Source organism: Mus caroli, unplaced genomic scaffold (genome assembly GCF_978045245.1).
Source record: "Mus caroli unplaced genomic scaffold, Mus_caroli_1 scaffold_3, whole genome shotgun sequence".
In the NCBI taxonomy this organism is placed as follows: domain Eukaryota; kingdom Metazoa; phylum Chordata; class Mammalia; order Rodentia; family Muridae; genus Mus; species Mus caroli.
The window spans coordinates 152,780,105-152,788,624 of record NW_028227258.1 but is presented as its reverse complement, the minus strand read 5'-3'; the positions used below and the strand labels follow the sequence as shown (position 1 = coordinate 152,788,624).

At 44.4% G+C, this 8,520-nt stretch overlaps 1 pseudogene; it reads right to left on the bottom strand.

Moving 5' to 3' along the window:
- Positions 1-7,013: 7,013 nt before the first annotated feature.
- Positions 7,014-7,135, bottom strand: LOC115030776 (small nucleolar RNA SNORA17; annotated as a pseudogene).
- Between the last annotated feature and the right edge of the window lie 1,385 nt (positions 7,136-8,520).

The following is an 8,520-nucleotide window of genomic DNA, read 5'->3' as shown; positions in this document are numbered from 1 at the left end:
AGCCACCAAGGCCACACCTACTACAACAACAGTCATGCCTCCTAATAGTGCCACTCCTTATGGGCCAAGCATTCAAACACATGAATCTATGGGGCCAAATCTATTCAAACCACCACAGTGCACATGAGTGTTTTGCCTGAATGTATGTCTGTACACTATATGCATGTTTGACCCCCTGAAACTGGAGTTACACACAGTTGTGAGCTGCCATGTGGATCCTGGGAAATGAACCCGGGTCCTCTACAAGATAAGTGCTAATAACCACTGAGCTGGATCTCCATCGCAGTGTGAGCATAGATGTGGCCTCATTTGTATTCAATATCTACTGGGACTCTGCAACCTTGTACTACAGAAGGGGGGAAAAGCAGCAAGTATAATGGCTCCATAGCCTGAAGAAATCATGTTTGGAGAAGGAGCCTCTGCTGGCTGGTTTTTATGTCAACTTGGCACAAGCTAGAGTCATCTGAGAGGAGAGAACCTCAACTGAGAAAATGCCTTCAGAAGATTAGGCTAAAGGCAAGCCTATGGGGCCTTTTCTTAACTAGTGATTGATGGGGTAGGGCCCAGCCCGTTGTGGGTGGTGCCATCTCTAAGCTGGTGATCCTGGGTGCTATAAGAAAGCAGTCGGAGGCTTCCCTTTAGCGGGCTGAGTGCTGCACAACTGTATCTATGCAGCAGGGGCCTACGATGGGCAGGACCAGCTGAACAGCGGGGAGCGCTTAGACATGGAGACAGAAACCTGGACTTTCATAGCCCCATGAAGCTTCCCCGCCATGCGCTGGGGATTACCGTGCACCAAGGCAGGATGTACGTCCTCGGAGGCTGCAATGGCCACACTTTCTGGACAGTGTGACACCTGTAGTAAGGTGACCCGCATGACATCTGCAGCATGGCTGCAGCAGAGTGGATGTTGCTGTCACCATGGAACCCTTTTGGAAGCAAATTGATCAACAAAACTGTACCCGCTGAAGCACTTGGAATACCTGAGCACTGACAACAGGACAGAAAAACAGTCTTGTGTATCGCTGCTTCTCTGTACTAAAGAAGAAGAAAACAAACCACAAACAGAAAACACAGGGCCGAAGAGGCAGCAGAAGTCGTTATCCCTTCTTCCAGGAAGGGCGGCTGGGATGCCTTGTAAAGGTCCTTGTGGAAGACCAGAACTCAAATCCATGGCCCATCTGTCATAGCCCTGGAGCGTCCAAGTCTGACAACTGGGATGAGGTATGGGCGGGGCACCCTCACAGGTGAGAAGCCCCCAAACTCCCACCACCAGCACCCAGGCCCCCTGTCAGGAAGGCAGGCAAAGGAGGAGATCACATGTTTTTTTCTTTGGTTCCTGCAACTTGGTGATCAATTCCAGTGGACAAGGGGAAGAAGAGACAGCTAAGGCCAGACTGAGGCTCCCTCTCCAGTTGGGGCCCTAGGGACAAGCCTGCACAGAGAAACCTCTGGGCTGTAAGCCCTGAACAGTTATTTTGTTAAATAACCCTGTAAGTTTCCCATGGGAATAAAGAATTGAGTAGGAAAAAAAAGGAAGGAAGGAAGAGAGAGAGACAGAGAGACACAGAGAGAGAGAGAGAAACAGAGAGAGAGCTGAGCAAACCATTGGATTAACCAGTAAGGAGCACCCTCTGTGACCCCATGTCAGCTCTGCATTGTCAGCTCTGCATTGTCAGCTCTGCATCCAGGCTCCTGCTCTGTTCTACTTTCTGTCCCGACTGCCTTAGATGATGAACTGTGATATGGAAGTATAAGCAAAATAATCCCTTTCCTCTTTTATTTGCTTTTGGCCTGGTGTCTCATCACAGTGGTAGTAACTCTAAGTCAGGGCCCTTGGGAAATAATTAGGTTTGGAGGAAGATGGAGCCATCATGGTGAAACTGGTGCTTTGGTAAGAGAAGATACCAGGAAACTAGAGCTCTTCCCTCCTCCTCACTCTTTTCCCCACATCCTTCTTTACTCTCCCTCTTCCTCCTCTTTTTGTACAGACCATATCTTAGGGTTTTATTGCTGTAAAGAGACACTATGACCAAGGCAACTCTTATAAAGGAAAGTAGCCAGACATCTGCAAGACCATAAAGTGGGGTGGCTCATTGGCACCCCATCATGCTGGGGTCCTCCTCTCACACTTCCTGTCTGTGATGGTTTGTATATTCTTGGACCAGGGAGTGGCACCATTTGGAGGTGTGGCCTTGTTGGAATAGGTGTGACCTGGTTGGAGTAGATGTGTCACTGTGGATGTGGGCTTAAAACTCTCACCCCAGTTGCCTGGAAGTCAGTCTTCCACTAGCAACCTTTGGATGAAGACGTAGAACCCTCAGCTCAGCCTGCGCCATGACAGCCTGGATGCTGCCATGCTCCCACCTTGATGATAATGGGTTGAACCTTTGAACCTGTAAGCTATCCCCAGTTAAATGTTGTTTTGTATAAGACTTGCCTTGGTCATGGTGTCTGTTCACAGCAGTAAATCCCTAACTAAGACTCTGTCTCCACGGCTAAAATGGGATTCTTATTGTCTACGTGACTCAGTCTGTAGGACTGAACTGATGATGACTGGAGGTAAGATAATTCCTGTTGCAAAACTTTTTTTTTAATCTGAGATACACAACAGTGTTTTTACTAATAAATTCAATGTTTAAAGTTAGATATTAATTTTTTCTTATTTTCCATATTCGTATTAGAAATTTATACTTAGAAAATCATTCTATTACTCAATGATTCCAGATTATATTGCATAACACATTCAGCTTGTTCTCTCAAGATTTAGAACTCTTTAGTAGTTATGAAATTCTATACATGCTTTATTCTTTATATTACCATATGTATGAACTCTTTTAAATGGAAAAATAAAATAAGTTTATTCAAACACACACATATACATATGTATATATACATATACATACACATACACACACACACACACATATATATATACATATATATCCCTCTCACTCTAATGAGCATTAAAGAGAGTTATGACAAAATCTTCTGGAGAATGAGCAACAGAATTGAAGATAAGGTTTGGGGATCATCTATTTCAAAACTTCTGTAACATCCTAATACATCTTAATGAATAGACAGTCCAGCTCACAAAGGTGCTTTGCCCAACGTTTGAAAAGTGTTCCACTGTGGGGTGAAGAAATGGCTCAGTGGTTAAGGGTACATACTTGCAGAAGACCCAAGTTTGATTTCCAGAATATTGAGCATGGTCACAACCTTCTCTTAATTCCAGCTCCAAAGATTCTGATGCTTCTGGGCTCCCCAGGCCCAGCACCTGTACCCTGTGCATATACCCACCCCACCCCATGTGCACACGTGTGTGTTTCTGTGTGTATGTGTGTGAGTGGGGGGGTGGTATTGGCACAAGACACCCCAAAACCTAATGCTCAGCACAAAGACTTATTTTCCCCAGACAGAAAAAGAGACAGAAGACACTCTACCCCACAGTGGAACACTTTTCAAACTCTGGGCAAAGCACCTTCGTCAGCTGGACTGTCTACTTATGAAGATGTATTAGGATGTTACAAAAGTTTTGAAATAGATGATCCCCCAAACCTTATCTTTAATTCTGTTGTTCACTCTCCAGAAGATTTTGTCATAGCTCTTTAATGCTCATTAGAGTGAAAGGGATATATATATATATATATATACATATACATGTATATATATATATACACACACACACAAATACATATGTATGTATATGTATATATATGTATATGTATCAATAAACTTATTTTCCATTGTAAAAGGAGTGATATATATATATATATATATATATATACATACATATAATTACTTTTGAAAACATCATTGAAATGCACTCTTTTATATATAATTGACTGGGCCGAGCAAAGGACATACTGTTTTGCATGTTAAAGGTCTTATTTTCAGACAAAGTCTTTTTTTTTTTTTAATTTTTCAATGCCTTTTCAAATCCTTTAGGGATTACAAGTTAATGAGCTAGGACAAGTTTCTTTCTATATAAATGACACAGATGTTGGTATTTCTTACATCTCTGCTTAAGAGTAGCTCGAGTTTTCAGCCCACACATTTTCTTCTTTCTTTCTCCACTTGAGCAGAGGAATGGATGGCCAGTTTCTCTCTGCTGGGTATCCCACTTTATGAAACTGGCCCTTCAGCCTCTGGCTGTACATTACGTGAGAACAGGACCCTCCCTCTAAGATTTCAGCTCCCTCTACTTGCTGTACCGTATTAATTCCCCAGAATGCACTGTTAGCAGGATTCCTTTCTCCAGGTTTATAGTTATAGCTATCTTTGCAAGAATAATCTTCCCAATACAGTGGACCAGATGTGCAATTTCCCTGGAGCATACTTTGAGACACAGCTCATGTCTTGCTCCAGGTAGATCTCTATAACTTGACGTAAAGGGGCTGGTATTGGCACAAGACGCCCCAAGACCCAATTCTCAGCACAAAGAGTTATTTTCTCCAGATGAACAAAGGCAGAAGGCAAGACATAGATGAAGGAGGAGGGAAAAGGAACAAGGGAGAGGGGGAGGGGTATTTGTCCTGGGGCAGAGAGACAGAGGACTGCCTCTGGATGAAGAGGAGGCTGGTGTGGCCCATAGACGAATGGCAGTTTATAAAGGTAAAATGGGAACCTCCGTGTTAGGGTGAGGTATTTAATTCTTATTGGGCTTTTGATTACTGGGCTTCAGTACTTCCATAGGTGGTCCTTGGTAGTCACACTCAGGAGGAGGAAGTGGCCAAAGCCAGAACAGACCTTGATGGCTAGCTTTAGAAACGTAACTTAATGGTTTGTAGCAAGGCTGAGGAAATGCAGCAGAAGAGAAAGACCTGGCAGAGTCCTGCTGCCATGCTCAGGCCGGCTAGAACCCATTCATGAAGAAACTTCCTTTTGCTTTCTGCTATGTTTGATCTACCCGATCCTCCTCCAAAGTGAACGCATCAAAGGTTTCCTCCCAGTGCGGGAGGTGAAGTGACTTTCTGGTGGTGTGATTAAGAATGGCCTCCATAGGCTCCTGTACTCAAATGCTTAGTCAGTGGCTCTGCTTCAGAGGGGTTAGGAGCTATGACCTTGTTGTAGGTGTGGCCTTGTTGGAGGAAGTTTGTCATTAGGAGGTCGACTTTGAGGTTTCAAAAACTCAACAGGCCCAGTGTCCCCACCCCCACCCCCGCACCCCTCGTCTGCCCCCCCACCCCCCTGTCCGCTCTCCCTCTCACTCTGCTCTCTCTTCCTGCTGCCTGGGGATCCTGATGTAGAACTCTCAGCTCCTTCTCCAGCACTATGTCTGCCTGGGTGCTGCCATGCTCCCACCATGATGATAATGGGCTAAACCTCTGAACCTGTAAGCCAGTCTAGTTAAATGCTCTTTCATAAAAGTTGCTGTAGTAACTCTTCAACGTACTAGAACACTGACCAAGACAATCCTTTAAGAGGTGGAGCCTAGTGGAAGGTCTTCGGCCGTTGGTAAGCACTGTCCTGACCCCATTTCTGATCAGGTCCAGGGCCTTGTGCACACTAGCCAAGGACCCTACCACTGAGCTACACCTTCAGCCCTTTGGAAGATAAAATCAATTTATTTTCTACCATGTGAGGAAAAGTATAAAAGCAGGGAGTTGAATTGGCTGAGTGTGCCATAGATTTTTTTAAACACATGCCATCATTTTTATAAAATAGAATATACCTGGCTTGGAGATAGTTCAGCTTGTCCCTGCATTTGTGGGTACAATTATGTCATTACCTCAGTCCTTTAGCCCCTGCATAATCCCTGTAACAAATATTTAAAGTAACTTTTGGGGTTTTGGGTTTTGCTTTTGAGACAGGACTTCACATGGTAGGCAAGCTAACTTGGAACTCAGTATATAGTCCTGCTAACCTTAAACTCACTGCGTCAGCCTCCGAGAAAGGATTTCAGACATGAGCCATGATGTCTCTCCTTTAAAGTTCTGTTTGTTTGCTTTGGGTTTTGTTGTTGTCATGTTTCCTACCTTTATTGGTTCTTTGTGAATCTCACATTCACGAATTCCAATTCCACACATCTCCTCCTCCCTTCCTACCTACCCTCCAACCCTGCAACCCAAAAGAGAAAAACAAAAATCTCATTGTGGAAGCTGTAGTGTGTCAGTGTGTCCCATAGTATACACTTTTGTCCACACTTCTTTGCTTACAAATAATTCATTGCAATGACTGGTACAAGGTCTCTGGCTTGTGCTACTGTCAGTACTAGAACCTCCTGGGTATCCTGCTGTTGCCCTGTGTCATGGAGATCACACAGGTTTAGATCTGTAGGTCTGGCCCCTTCACACTCTCCAGCAGTTCATCGGTGGGGTAGATGCTGGGGTAGGCCAGTGCAGAGCCCTGGGTCTGGGCCTGGGAAGCATCTGAGCTGGGCAGCCTGCCGACTTTCCGCTCTCATGCCCCAGGCTGTCCCAGCTTTCCTGCCTGCCCAAGTGGCCTTTGGAGGGACATCTGCCTGGCCATTCACCAAAGACCCCTGCTACTGCAGAGCTAAAGACCCAGACATGGCCCTCAGTGGTATCACAAGCCAGGACCCCACCATGATCCCAGATGGTATCACAGGCTACTCACATCAGGCTGTTCCTCACAGAACTGAATCTCCAGTTCTGCCTCTCCTCGTGTGTCCATGCCCTTCTGCTTCTCTTTCTCTTCCATTTCTCCAGCGCTTACTTGCTCCTCTTAGTGGAACCTGGGGTCTCTGAGTGTCTGGAGTCATCTCAGGAGTGGCCTCAGGAGTACTATGACCCACTGGTGCACTGTGGCTCTGGGCAGAGGTCATCTCAAATGTGGTCTGCCCCCACCTCAGGAGGCCTACATGATGATCATCTTGGGCTCATTGCTCACCTGGCCTGCCCTACTGACTTCCAGGGTCCCCTGTCTCAGGCTTACTCCCACATAGTCCAAGGAGGAATTCTTCTAGTCTCTAGATTGCTCCCCACCTGGGACCCTGTCCAGACCTGCCTGGCTCTGGACTGGTGGTCATCTTAGGCTCACATTTTCCAGGGAATATTAGACTACTAATCACTCAGATGTTTCTAGATCAGAACACAGCATGGACATAGCCTGTCTCCTCTTTGTTACCTACTGACACTCATGTGACACAGCAGCCATACCCTCTAGGGGCAGGTCCTTAAATTTTTTTTATTTAAAATACCCACCTTTGGGAGTATATGGAAGGATAGCTAACACTAGAGACCTTTGGGGAAAATATGTGGAATCATTGCTACTGTGGAAACTTCATTAAACATAAACATGTATAAAAAAGAAATTTGATGTCCTCTGGGACAGCAGAGGTAGTCAAAGTGCCAGGAATGAGGCCGTGGTTTGAAGTTGTTGGTCAGAGGATTATCATAAAGTCCCCATTACGAGCTCTTGCCGTTGCTCCTGGATCCCCTCCAGAAGTTGTTGGAAGACCCTATTGTTGAAGACATCACACACTTAAGTCAGAGAACACAGGGAAGTCAAGCTGGTACCCACCTGGAAATGTCATCCTTACTGGATAACTTCCATAGCGCTGAGACCTTCTATTCATGCTTCTTGAATAATAACCATTAGCTCGACCCAACTCTGGATTGTATGATCTATATAGCTCCTGGCTTGCTAAGATATGTCCACTCAGGCAATAGTGGTACAAATAGTGGTAACCAACCACCTTCTGCTTGAATTTAAGACCTACTTCACAAAACAGAATTCATGTCTGGAACCATAAGTGCATATCCTATAAGCATAGTTTTCTATGAATTTCACGATTTGTCTGTGAAACCTGTCTCTTGGAGGATTTTTGTACCCCGTTTCAAGAGTTTCTGTAATATTTAGTGGTTAGGGGAACAGCTTGTCTCCTGTAAGCTGGTCACTTTGACTGGCTCATAGAAAACATTTTTATACCCTTCATTACTATCTTTGTTTCCTCTAAGATTTTGGATCAAAAAATAACTTAAAGATTTGCTGTTTCCATACTACTGATTTCTGATTTTTTTCAACATTTATTGAACTTTTATTTTTCTCCTTGAAATCTGACATGGAAGGATTCATTCTTAACTTGACCCATATTTCCTGTGTTACTTCATTCATTGCTATGACAAAATATCAAAGCAAAGCAGCTTGTGGAAGGCAGGGTTTATCTTGACTCACGGTTCCAGGGAATGGTCCAAACGGTGGAGGAGGCAGAGGGGAAGCCAGCTGTCAGTCACTGTGTCCACCTCAGAGAGCAAAACGATAAATTCTCATGTTCATTCACTTTTTCCTCTTTATTCAAGAATTCCAAAACATTTAGGGTGAGTTTCCCCCCTCAGTTAACCTCCTCTAGGAAATCCCTTATAGGCAAACCCAGGAATTTGTGTCTATGGTAGTTACAAATATCATCAAACTGACAATATTGAACAACACATTTATATACAAGATTCTGCTTTCTAATAGGGAAATGTGTTCTACAAAGGCACTGTATTATATACTTTAAATAGTATGCCTTGTGGAGTTTGCTATTCTTAAGATTTCTGTAAACACACTAGAAAC